General features: G+C 34.5%; 1 pseudogene; it reads left to right on the top strand.

The window, feature by feature from the left end:
• Positions 1 to 2,176: 2,176 nt before the first annotated feature.
• Positions 2,177 to 11,162, top strand: LOC128280757 (G-type lectin S-receptor-like serine/threonine-protein kinase SD1-1; annotated as a pseudogene).
• Positions 11,163 to 14,403: the final 3,241 nt, after the last annotated feature.

The following is a 14,403-nucleotide window of genomic DNA, read 5'->3' as shown; positions in this document are numbered from 1 at the left end:
TAATATTTAGTATTTTATGTATTTTTCATTCATTAAATTTTTATGTATAGTCATTTTATTTTTTTTAATGCTTACATTATAGTATTATATATTACTATAAATCTTATTGGTAAAATTTTGCTATCTGTCTTGTATTATGTATAAATTTACATACTTGTCCATTTTTGTGAACAATAGGAGTATTTGCTCATGTATTAAAGGATTGGTTGCAGCAGTGGTGGTCAACAACTTGGCCTACGAACTTAACCACTCCATCGAATCATCTCAATTTTAAGGAATGGATGGCGTGGAACTTAGCTCCAAAAGCCTGGCATCATGTTCACAAAGTGCCATGGAAAGTCTTTTCTCCTTTATTATTTGGCAAATCTTGCTTGCCTTAAAATGCAAGAATCTTCAAAACCACAATGACCACAATGAGTGGTCCAAACCAACTCAGAGCAAGGTGTGGAATTTTTGCCATGTCTGGACCCATGTTAACATTTAATCCTATACCCTCGTACATAATATTTTTGTTATTGTTGTTCTTATAAGGGTCTTTACATCCTTTCAGAAAGATTATTATGTATGAGAAGTGGATGTCTACATTCATTCACTTTGAAAACTTCTAAACTTGTCCTACCAATATCTTAAAACTTATTGAATTTGTTTGTATTTTCAGTAAACTTTTATGTTTTTATCCTGGAAAATATCAATCCCAAATATTTTATCATATTAATGTTTTTGAACCTTGCATAATTTTTTTAGATGGACCTTGGAGTTGGCTCCTTTGTGCTAATGAATGCAGTTACTTCACGGCAAGCACGAAACATCAAATCATCAATGTGAGTCGTTATATTTTCCAGATGCTGGTGTTAATTTGTCATGTATATTGCTTACCATTGTAAATTCTTTCTCTTCTGAGCATACGTTATAATTTTGGCATCACAATTTTCTTTTGTGCATGCAGCATATCTAAATTTGGTATGCAGTATATAGATGTATATTGTTTCAGATATATGTTCCACTAACTTTTCAAAATGCTTCCTAAGGAGTAGGTGGAAGGCAGCCTTTAAATCTGCAACTCCGCTACTACTGTTAGGATTTGCTAGACTTGCTTCTACATTGAGTCTAGACTATCGGTAGAATATATTTCTTTCTTATTGGACTTTTGTAATAATAGTTGTTTGCAATGGAATAGGATAAGTTGTGTACCATATCTACTTGCTAATATAAAACAAATGGAACTCGGGAGATGTCTAAAATAATGCTCCAAACCAGTTTGTACTCAAAAGCATTTTGCATAATAAGCATAGAATTTATCTGATGGTTTTAGTTAAATGACGCCTTTCTTAATGTTGGTAGTTCAACATTTTAGTGTTGATGATTGATGATCAATACTTTTCTCGTTTAATGGAATTTCTCCCTTGTAGGTACTTGTGGGGGAATATGGAGTCAACTAGAATATGGAGTTCAACATTTTGGCATTATTTTCTCACCACGATGAATTATGTTTTAGAAATTCTAATACTTTGTGTGTCTGTGTGTGTGTATGTTTTTTTTATGTATTAAATTACATATTGAATCAATGTTTATGTATTAAATTTAAATTCATTAATTTTTATATTTAGTTTTGAAGTTTAAATTTTAATAGAAAATTTAATTTAATTAATATTTTTATTTATCCTTAAAAGTATATAGTTTAAAGTTCAAATTTCAAAAATTAAACATAATATAATATTTAACATAGAAATAAATATTATTTAATTAAAATAAAATAATTTTTTTAAGATCATTATTTTTAGCGGCGTTTGTGAGAAAAGTGCCGCTAAAGGTCATGATCTTTAGCGGCGTTTGTGAAAAAAGCGCCGCTAAAGGTCATGGTCTTTAGCGGCGTTTGCCAAAAAAGCGCCGCTAAAGGTCATGGTTTTTAGCGGCGTTTACGAAAAAAGTGCCGCTAAAGGTCATGGTCTTTAGCGGCGTTTTTTTCGAAAAACGCCACTAATTTTTGCGGCGTTGCTTATAGCGACATTTTTTCCCAAGCGCCGCTAAAAGTATTAGCGGCGCTTAAAAACGCCCGCTAAAGGCAAAATAAAAACGCCGCTAAAAGTCTATTTTCTTGTAGTGATTGTTATAATGCTTTTTGGGATTTTTGTGTAATAAAAAATTTAATATTTGTGCTTTTTTATCACTACTGATAATGGCAGAACAAAAGAAAAAGGCTAAGGTGAAACTTGCCTTCATACTTGGGACGGTAATTGCTGCGCTTTTGGGGTTTCTTTTAATCGTCTGTTACACTCTCAGAAGCAGGAGAAAATTAAATGGTAACACTAATTATGGTCCTCATAAATGTACTAATTTTGTTCTTTTTTACAAATACCAGTAATTTTGCTTACTCGAACTTGTGTATTAGATACTCATTTTGTGTCCGACGTGGATTTATTTGGTTTTTTAAGTTTATGTATTCAGAAGATAATTGGAGGATTATATCTCATACCCAAATCCAAAAATGTGTGAGATGCTTCAAGAAAATGAAGAGTTAGACGTTGCGCATCATAGAAAATCTCAATCTCCATCTCAGTTTTTAAGAAAATTAAACAGTAGTATTGATTTTTTTGCTTTTTTATTGAATTTCTTACAATTTTTTTATCTAAGAAACAGTCCCATAGTGTATGCACCAAGTGCTTGTCTATGTTTTATACTATTTTCAGATGAAGTGAAAGACAAGAATCTAAATGATAGAGAGGATAAAGACGAGAATGAAGATATGGCGCTTGCAGTATTCGAGTTTTGTACCATAGCTCAAGCTACTGATTCTTTTTCATTTAATAACAAGCTAGGTCAAGGAGGTTTTGGTCCTGTTTTTAAGGTAAAACTTGCTGTCATTTAGCATAATGGTCTTTCTTTATTATATTGAAAGCTCATAAAAGTGTTGTAAAATATTCCAGGGGACACTAGGAAATGGACAAGAAATTGCAGCGAAGAGACTTTCAAAGAGTTCCGGACAAGGATTGAATGAGTTTAAGAATGAAGTAAAGTTGATTGCCAAACTTCAGCATCGGAACCTTGTAAGGCTTCTTGGATGCTGCATTCCTGGAGATGAGAGAATGCTGGTTTATGAATATATGCCTAATAGAAGCCTTGACTTGTTAATTTTCAGTATGAAAATCAGTACAAACCTCTCAATATCACTTTTGCTTCGTCAATAATCAAATGAGTTGCAGGACTAATAAGAATACCTACTTTCCAGATCAAACGAGACGCATAGTTTAACTTGGTCTAAGCGTTTCCAGATCATCTGCGGGATTGCTAGGGGACTACTCTACCTTCATCAAGGCTTGAGGTTGAGGATTATCCATAGAGATCTTAAAACTAGTAATTGATAATGCTCTAGAATAACGTATTTTTATGTATTAATCATGTGTTTATTCTGAGTTTGATCCTACTAATTTGAGCTATTTATCTTTTAGGGACTGCTTTGGAGGCAAAAGAAAAATTAAGGGACAAAAGTGCGAATTTGAAGACACAATGGGTTCATATGCGACACAAGAAAAAGATTGTGCCAAAAGTGCAAGCATGGAAGACACAAGGACTAAAAAGCAAAAAGAAGAGATTTTATTTTATAAGACTCCATTTTATTAGGATAATTAATATTAGGATAATTATTAGGATTATTTCAATTTTAAAATTTTATTTTAATTATCTTTAATTATCTTTAATTAATTGTATTTATCTTTTTAGAATTTAAGTTAAATTAGACTATCTCCCTAGCACTATAAATAGGGGGTGAAGTGACTCTATTTGGTGTTTATCTTTTTTTTTTGTAAACACTCTCTCTCTGAAAGTCTAGGCTTTTTTTTCTTCATATTTTCTTTTAATAAAATTCTCTTTTTCATTTTTATATTTATTTTTTTTCACTATTATCATGAGCCACTAAAACCTATCTAGCCGAAAGTTGTCAATATTCCCCAAAAAGGGTTCTTGAGCATATGCAAAGGTGGCCGCTTTGTATGTCTTGGAAGGATTGCACAGTCAGTTCGTTAACTTACTGCGTCAGAGGTTGGCGAGCCAAAGAGACAAGATGGCGTGGGATTCGCCATTGAGAAGCGTTGATCTAGCATAGATTACTAGCTAGAGTCAGGTTCCCTAAAAATTATAAGTCTAATCTTTGGAGCTGATGGTCGTAGGTGTCTTCTTCTACTATAACTAGCTTACTTGAGTTGAGAAGGGTTACTTAAAAGCCAAGGATTGAACTCAAGGCGGAACGAGACAACTGGAAGCTGGAATCTTGCCACATAAAAACAATCTCGCCACATAAGAAACTTTCTCTTTTCCCAACTCTATTTATTTTTCCTCATTTCAATTTCTGCAATTTATTTAATTTCTCAAATTCAATTCACCTTAAATTCTGTTTTTATTTTCTCAGATTCTTAATTTTATTTTTTTTATTTTTCAGGAACGCAGGTTTTCTTGGCCAAGAAATTGTCCAGGATTTCAAGAAACGAGCATTCGTACAATCCGATCCCTGAGGATTCGACCCTACTTCCCCTTTACTGTTATTTTTACTATTTTACAGGGAATAGGATATTTTTTGTGCTCTCAATGATGCATCAGTAATGTTCTACTTGATAGTGAGATGAACCCAAAAATTTTGGATTTTGGTCTGCAAGAACTTTTGGAGGAGATCAAATAGAAGCTAATCCAAATAGAGTAGTCGGAACATAGTAAGTGTACTATTATGCCATTGCTATACTATTTGATCTATAAATCCCCATAACTACATTTTCTTTTATCCAACATTGTTCTGTAGTGGTTATATGGCACCAGAATACGCGATCGATGGATTATTTTCTGTAAAGTTAGATATTTTTAGCTTTGGGATATTATTGTTGGAGATTATAAGTGGAAGAAAGAACAAAGGATTTTATCATGTAAATCAAAATGGCAACCTCATTGAACATGTAAACATCTACAAATGCTATTATCATTATGTTTTGTCAGTTAAACTACAAATTCTCAAAGGTTTGAATTTGGATGCAGGCATAGAGATTATGCAAAGAAGGCAAGCCTTTGGATCTTGCTGATGATTTCTTAGCAGAGACTGGAGACCTATTTGAATTGCTACAGTGCATACACATTAGCCTTTTATGTATATAGCAGCATCCTGAGAAAAGACCAAGCATGTCATCCTTGGTTCTAATGTTAGGAAGTCATACTAAATTGCCTTCACTTAAACAACCCCGTTTCTTGTTTTACAAGAAACCCTTTGAAGCAGATTGTTCATTCAGAAACGATGGATTGCCTTCGAGAAATGAAATAAGTTTATCATTATTAGAGGCTAGATAAGAAAAAGGTTGTATGGCTCACCCAATCTGTTATTTTCCAAACTATTAATCCCACTTGAAGTTGGGGCAAGATCAAGCAAGAGCCATCAGGTTTTAGATTTTTCATAAATCTTTATAAACATTTTAGGAAGATAATTGTTGTGGTGATAATTCTTGTTCCCTCAACAAATTGTCTAAATTTAGTGTTTAGATTCTTGAATAATGTTGTAGACGCAAAAGCAAATTAGTATACAAGTAAAAAGCCTTTTCAATTTTAACTCTGGTTTAGATCATTATCATTTGGGACCTCTTCAGAAGGTAAAGTTGGAGAGGTGGAAAGTATATTGCAATCTCACTATTTCAATGACCTATAATTTTATTATTTTTAAAAGATTAAATCAAACTTTTATCATTTTTGGGAGGAGGGAAGTGCAATTTTATCATTATTAATTTAAAATTTTATAAATTATAAAAGAACCTAGAGGGCCAGGGCTTGTAAGCTCGGGCTTCGCCACTAGATCCCATTGAAAAAATTTCTCACCTCTTACTAAAACCCAATAATTAGCTATGGCATATAATTAGTTTTCAAAACTAATTATCACTTGATTTCAAAACTTGGGATTAATATAATTAGTTTTCTAAACTGATATTGTAATTAATCAAGAAATTCAATTCGGTAATTCTACAATTTAATTGTTGATCTGCCTAGGTTTCCTACAGTCTTTTAGATCATATTCCACATATTACTATTATTTTATTTATATATATTTATCCATTTTGGATTTTGGCATTGCAATAACTTTTGAAGGAGATCAAAGAGAAGCCTATACAAATATAATAGTCGGAACTTTGTAAGTATACTATTATGCCATTACCATCCTATTTGATCCATAATTCTCCATAAAAAAAATTCATTTTTTTTATTCTGACAATATTCTGGGGTGGAGATTATAAATGGAAGAAAGAATAAAGAGTTTCATCATCCAAATCAAAGCGACAACTTCATTGAACATGTAAACATCAACGGATACTACTATCACTATGTTTTGTCACTTAAACTACAAATGCTAAAAGGTTTGAATTTCACCGCAAGCATGGACATTATGGGAAAAAGGCAATCCTTTGGATCTTGTTGATGATTCCTTAGTAGAGACTAGCAACCTATCCGAGTTGTTACGATGCATACACATCTTTTGTGTATAGCATCATCCTAAGGAGAGACTAAGTATGTCATCCGTGGTCTTGATGTTGGGAAGTCATAACAAATTGCCTTTGCCTAAACAACCTGGTTTCTTATTTTACAAGGACCCCTTTGGATTTCTCACCTGGCAATAATGGGTCATCTTCGAGAAACGAAATAAGTTTATCATTATTAGACGCTTGATAAAGAAGAGCTTGTATGGTTGATTCAATCTGTTATGGTTCAAGCTATCAGTAATGATTTCTATCCCACTTGAAGCTTGGGGCAAGATCAAGGGTCATTTGGTTTTGCATTTTTCTTAAAGCTTTTAGACATCAAAGGAAGATTATCCCATCAAAATTTTCTGTATAAAAATTTGATGCAAGAACTAGCATAGCATTCTAATTAATGAGGAAGGGTGAGAGTGATGTTTGACACAAGTACTGCCTCGCTTGATCTAATTCCCAGAGCAATAGGTGCATTATAACATAGAACAAGCATTGTGCTTGAAAGATTTGACAATGGTGCCTCAAAATGAAGAGTTTGAATGACTTGCCTGATTAAAGATCTTAAATTGTGACATAAATGGGCACACCATAGTCCTACAACCACCAAACATTCCATCTGTTTAGAGTTGAACCCCATTCCCATTTTCTTGTCAGTTACATCTAGAACTCTTCCATTTCTATATGATTCCCACACCCATTGCACTAATAATACCCTAGGCTCATGAAATTTGGGTTCAATTGACCTTCTACCACAAGCAATCTCTAATGCCACCACTCCAAAGCTATATACAACAGATTCTTTGCTAGCCTTTTGTTGCGAAGTTTCCATTCATGCAATGGGGAACCCTTCCCGTAAAGTTCCAAGCTCACGTGAAGTTGCGAGCTCAAGCAAATATGCGAGCTCACCTAAAGCTGCGAGCTTAACTAAAAGTGTGAGCTCAACCTAGTTGCAAGCTCATCAAAGTGTGAGTTGTTAAAGTTTTTGGTGAACTACTGGTTGTGATGATGGTAGGGTTCACATATGTTGATATAGATGTTTTGTGATTAATCTGTTTGTTGAGATTACTTGTTAAATCAAATAGAGTTAGTAATAAACTGACATTTTTTAGGTACTGACCTTTACCTAATCAATTTATGTATAAGTTTCATCTTTGTATTTTCAAGGTGTATTAGTGGGATTTGTTGAATTATCTATAACCACTACACCCATATATATTTTAACTCTTTCAAAATGTAAGATGATAAGAATTTGATAGTAGTTCATTAAAAAATTGCTAAGTATTTTTTCTCCTTGTTTTATTCTCTCAACTTTTCAAAACGCCAACACCTTTCCTGAAGAAGAACACTCGGGAGCAATGTAACCCGTAGTGCCTGCTAAAAGTGTTTTCTAAACCTTTTGAATGATCAACTAGACTAGCTAATTTGAAATCTTTTAGTTTAGCATTAAAGTTAGAATCCAACATAATGTTGTTGGTTTTGATATCTTTATGTACCACACAGTAATCTCCTTCTTGCAGATATAACAATGTTGGTGCCGTGATAAATTTTGTATCTAGTTTCCCACGTCAGTAAGCTTTTTCCTTTGAAAAGATGAGTATCTAAGCTTCCATTAGGCATGAACTCATAAACTAGGCTCTTTCGTGGCACTAATCGATGAGTTTCACCAATACAACTGCATTAGATGAATCCAAATTGTGGCACAAAAAGGTTAGGTCATGTCAACTATAAGTCTCTACTTCAATTGTCTAAAGAAGACTTGGTTGAAAATTTCACAAAAACAATTCAAAAATAGGATGTTTGTGAAGTGTGTTAGCTAGGAAAGTAAGCTAGACTACCATTTCCTACTAATAAGGCTTGGAGGGCCTCTAAAAAATTACAATTGGTCCATACTAATGTGTGTGGCCCTATGAAGGCTGAATCTTTGAATGGCAGCAGGTACTTCCTTCTTTTTATTAATGACTACTCAAGATTCTGTTGGGGATATTTTCTCAAGTGTAAATCAGAAGTGGTTTCAGTGTTTTGGAAGTTCAAGGCTATAACAAAATGATAATACTCTAGAACGACATATTTTATGTGCTAATAGCATGCTTATTTTGAGTATGATCCTACTAATTTGGATTATTTTGTGGTCTTTTATCTTTTAGGGACTAAATTAGAGGCAAGAGGAAATTTAAAGGAAAAAAGTGTGAATTTGAAGATATAATGGGCAAACATGCAAAGAAAGAGAGAAGTGGTACCAAAAATGCAAACATGGAAGACCCAAGACTAAAATGTAAAAGAAGAGATTTTATAGCACAAGACTCTATTTTAATTTCAATTATATTAGGATAATTATTAAGGATTTTTATTTAGATTTAATTTTAGGATTTATTTTCATTTATCTTTATTTATCTTTAATTATCTTTATTTATTTGTATTTATCTTTTAGAATTTCATTAGGAATAGACTAGGTTTTCTAGTACTATAAATAGGGGATGGAGTGGCACATATTTGACATCTCTTTTTTCTGTAATCACTCCCTCTCCCAAAAACTCTATCTTTTGTTCTCTCCATATTTTCTTCAATAAAAATCTCATATCTATTTTATTTAATTCTTTCCCAAAAATCATGAGCCACTAAACCAATCTAGCCGAAGGTTGTCAAAATTCCCCGAAAAGGTTCATGAGGCTTAGAATCTGCGCTTAGCCTTCTCAACAGGGTATTCATCGCTTCTCCGCACTACGGGGCTGACGCTTCCGTGCATGTCCCTTAATAGGTGATCTTTTCAACTTGTGCAAGGAACGACCGCTTTGTACATTTTGGGAAGATTACACAGTCAGTTCGTTGGCTTTCTACGTCAGAGGTTGACAAATCCAAGAGACAAAACGGTGTGGTATTCGCCGTTAGGTTCCGCCAAATCTTAAGTCTAAATCTTTGGAGATGGTGGTCGTAGGCATCCTCTTCCACTATAACTGGCTTATCTTGCTCGAGAAGGGTTACTTAAAAGCCAAGGATTGAACCCAAGGCGGAACGAGACAACCGGAGGCTGGAATCTCGCCACATAAGAAACTTTCTCTTTTTCCAACTCTATTTATTTTTCCTTATTTTAATTTCTGCAATTTATTTAATTTCGCAATTTCAATTCACTTTAAATTATGTTTTTATTTTTCCAGATTCTTAATTTTTTTTTCAGGAACGCAGATTTTCTTGGCCAAGAAATTGTCCAGGATTTCAAGAAACGCGAATTCGTATAATTTGGTCCTTAAGGATTCGACCCTACTTCCCCTTTACTGTTATTTTTACTATTTTACAGGGAATAGGATATTTTTGGTGCTCTCAATGACGCATCACAAAAACTCAGTCAAGTTGCAAGCTTAAGACACTAAGGACAGACAATGGGACAGAGTAAACCTCAGCAATGTTTCAGACCTTTTGTGAGGAATTAGGCATTAAACATCAGCTCACCAACACCTATACACCTCAGAAAAATGGTGTCAATAAGAGAAAGAATCGAACTCTGATGGATATAACCAGATGCTTGATGTTTGAAAGGAATTTGCCTAAAATTTTTTAGGCTGAGGTAGTTAATAATGCAATATACCTTCAAAAAAGGCTACCAACTAAAACACTTCTTGAAAAAACACCATTTGAAGCTTAGTTTGGTCTCAAACCATCAACTACTCACCTGAAGGTCTTTGGTTGCATATGTTATGCACACATTCCTGCAACCAAGAGTGACAAATTGGCAAAGAAGGCTCACGTGGCATTCTAGTGGGCTATAGCAGTGTCAAGAAGGGCTATAGGATTCTGGATCCTACAACTTACAAAGTCTTTGTGAGCGAAGATGTTGTGTTTGATGAGAGATCAAGCTGGAATTGGGATAAAAGTAAACCTGAATGTACTGCTGAAGACTTGGTAACAGAGCAAATTGCAACTGATCAAAATGATCCTGAGATGGACATTGATCATGAGCTTGTTAGGGGAACCAGACCACTTAGTGAAATATATGAAAGGGCAGATGTGGCTACTATTAAACCAACCTATTTTGAAGAAGCTTAAGATCAAGAAGGCTGGAGGCAAGCCATGCTTGATGAAATGAGCATGATTCACAAAAACCAAACTTAGGAGTTAGTTGCAAGACCAGTTCACAAGAAGGTCATAGGAGTAAAATGTGTGTTTTGAGCCAAGCACAATGCTGATGGAACCTTGAACAAGCTGAAGGTAAGGTTAGTAGTGAAGGGATTCAGTCAGAAGTATGGGATTAATTACTTTAAGACATTTGCACCAGTGGATAGGCTTGATGCAATCAGACTACTGGTTGCATTGGCTACTTAGAAGTAGTGGAAAGTACATCAACTTGATGTAAAATCTGCTTTCCTCAATGGCTTTCTTGATGAGGAGATATTTGTTGAACAACCAAAAGGTTTTAAGGTTGCTAGTGAAGAGTACAAAGTGTTCAAGCTAAGAAAAGCTTTATATGGCTTAAAACAGGCACCAAGGGCCTGGTATAACAGAATCGACACCTACCTAATAAGCTTGGGGTTCGAAAGAAGCATTAGTGAGCAAACATTGTATGTGAAGAAGGAAGGTGATGAAACACTGTTCATAGTCTCCTTGTATGTGGATGACTTACTTGTGATAGGAGGAAATAATGCTATGCTGACTGATTTTAAAGACAAAACAGAGTATGTTTGAAATGTCAGATTTGGGTGAAATATCCTACTTCATTGGCATGGAAGTGTCTCAGACTCAGCAAGGATTTTTTTTAAGCCAAAAAGCATTAGCTTTGAATCTGAACAAGTTCTCCATGCAAAATTACAAGGCAACTAGCACCCCAGTTGCTGTTGGAGAAAAATTGTCAAGCCAAGGTGATTTCGAGAAAGTAAGTGAATCAACCTATCAAAGCTCAGTGGGATGTTTGCTCTACTTAATAGGCACTAGGCCAGACATAATGTTTGCAGTTAGTCTCATATTCAAGTTCATGCATTGCTACAACATGAACCATTTTCAAGCTGCAAAGAGAGTACTGAGGTACATTAAGGGAACTTTGTGCTTTGGAGTTATGTTCACCAAAATTGACAGCATAAAGCTTCTTGGTTTTAGAGATAGTGACTGGGCAGGATCGATAGATGACATGAAAAGCATATTAGGGTATCTGGTTACCCTTGTTTCAGCTATATTTTGCTAGAGTTCAAAGAAGTAAACTATTGTTGCTCAATCAACAGCTGAAGCTGAATATGTAGCAGCTGCAGGAGCTATTAACCAAGCAATTTGGTTAAGGAAGATCATGGCAGATATGAACTTGCATCAAAGAGAAGCAACAAAGATTAGATGTAATAACCAATCTGTTGTTGCAATTGTAAAGAATCCAATGTTTCATGGAAAAACAAAGCATTTTAAGATCAAGTTTCATTTTGTTAAGGAAATAGAACAATCTCAAGAAATCAGACTGGCTCACTGCAATTTTGAAGATCAGTTAGTAGATATCTTGACAGAGCCTCTTTGTTTGTCAAGGTTCAAGAATTTGAGAGCCAAGCTAGGAGTTTGTAGCATGAAAGCTAAGGAGGAGTGTTAAAAGTTGGCTTACATGTAGCCCTTGGGATTGAGCCATGCAGTTAGCAGCTGAAGCACATGCAGCTATCCTTTTGCTATTTTGATGATGTTTTGTTACTTAGTTAAATTGAACTAAGTTTGTAATGAATTTGTTGTAATTTGGTGTTGATAGATTTGATAAATCAGCTTAACCAAATGTGCAAGCAATGTTTTATAAGTTCCAAGACATTGTTAGTGGAGTTAGGTGTGTTTAGGTAACACTATCTTCATTTTGACAAGTTAATTACTTGTTATATGTAATGTTTTGTTCCTTTTCTGATATGATGGTGAATCATTCAACAATTTTTCTCCTTGTTTTCTGGTTCAAACTGGCCAACCTTTTCTTGTTCTCCTAGCTCGATTTTAAATGTTTGTTTAACAAGTCACTATTGCTTAAAGCTTAAGACTTTTTTGTAATTGCTTAGTTTTGATTCTTAACTCCAACACATTTTCTCTCTTCCTTTTTTGTCTTATAATGAATAAAGTGATAATTATAGCTAGCCCACAATTCTATCACTAGCCCTACCATAAATTTCCTTTTATTGGGAGGAAACATACCAGGTGGTGGAGGGGTTGTGGGATTGGTAGGAGCAACATGCGGTGGCTAAACATGGAGTTTAATCCCTTAAGCCAGACACTTTTTAGGAATATTTCCCTTCAGGTAATAGTAACAAACTGCAAAAGATCCATCGTAATTGCATCTAAATTTAGCACATCCAAGTCGAGTTAAATTAATCCAAATTACATGAGTATAATAACTGCACGACACCTTGAGCATAATCACAAGATCCCATGTTGTAATGCTCCTTCTGATCCACCCAGTCTTGGACAGCTCTTGTTGGTGACAAATCATTAGTGCTAGTCCAAGCAGGATTCTAACCCAAAGGGCTAACCGTGGTACCAAACACTTTACCAAACAAATATAAATATAAATATACAAGATCCGAATAAATAATATAAACAAATCAAATTTGAATTAAATCAATTCAAAATTGATTCAATTTGATTGGAATCAAATCAAAACGAGTGATCGCTTGATTTCGTGATAGCTTTTAAATATTTATAATTAATCGTTCTTGAAACTAACTATTATTTTGATGTAGGCAAGTGTACCTATTGAACAGTAGTATAGTTTTAGCAAGACAGGATTGTCGAACCCAAAGGAACTAAAAGTACTAGTAATGACTGTCTTTTTATTATCTAGCCTAAGAATAAAGAGGTTTTGTTTTAACTAACTAATCATCTAAACTAAGAATTCACAGAGAATAGAATTGGGGAATTACTTTTGGGAAAATCGATTGAATTAAGACAATACCTAAGGAAAAATCCACCTAGATTGTACTTGTTATTCTAGCTCCGAATCGGACGATTTATTCATTTAACTTGTTTCGTAGAGATCCCTAAGTTATGTTATTATCCCTATTCAAGACTAATAACGTCTAATCCCTAGATTGAATAATTGATACCTTTCTCTAATTAACAGCCTGGGGTTGCATTAACTCGATCTATGGATTCCCTTATTAGGTTTCACCCTAATCCGACAAAATCTTGTCACCCTATGTCTAGGCGCGCAATCAACTCTGCTTAATTATGACAAATGTACTCTTAGACAGGGTCGATTCCTCCTCTGAATAAGAGCTTATCTTGAATCAGTATCCTGCGATATCGAAACAAGAATTAAGAACACATAATTAAGAACAAGTTAAATATTTATCATACAATTCAAAAAATAATAACAAGATTCGTCTTAGGTTTCATTCCCCTTAGGTATTTAGGGGATTTAGCTCATAACTAAATAAGAAAACATCTTAGAATAATAAAGAATACAAAACATACAGAAAACTCAAAACTCCTGAAAGGGAAATTGAGGAGAGATCTTCAGTCTTGATGATGAATCCTGCTTCTGAAATGGATTAATCGGCTTTGTTGGAGTAATTCCTTACTCCCTATTCTATGTGCCCCCTTTCTTCCTCCTCTAGGGCGTATTTATAGGCTTTGGAATGCCTCAGAGCCATCAAAATTAGCCTTTTTCGAATTGGACTCAACTTGGGATCGGCAGGGACACGCCCGTGTGCGGTTACTTCTGGTAGTGCTCGAGCCTGCTAAATTGACACGGCCATGTGGTCTACTCGTGTGAGGAGGTCCAGGCCGTGTTGATTTCATACTTTGGCCCATTTTCTCCGTTTTTGTCCCGTTTCTTGTTCCTTTCGCTCTCCTATGCTCTCCTAAGTATAAAACATGCAATTAAACCATTAGGAGCATCGAATTCACCAATTCTAATGGAAAATCATCCATAAAATGCGTTAAATATGGGGTAAAAATATGTATAAATTACGGTTTATCA

This window comes from Gossypium arboreum, chromosome 1, assembly GCF_025698485.1.
Source record: "Gossypium arboreum isolate Shixiya-1 chromosome 1, ASM2569848v2, whole genome shotgun sequence".
NCBI lineage: Eukaryota > Viridiplantae > Streptophyta > Magnoliopsida > Malvales > Malvaceae > Gossypium > Gossypium arboreum.
Note: the sequence above shows the minus strand (reverse complement) of the source record. Positions and strands in the feature narration are given on the sequence as shown.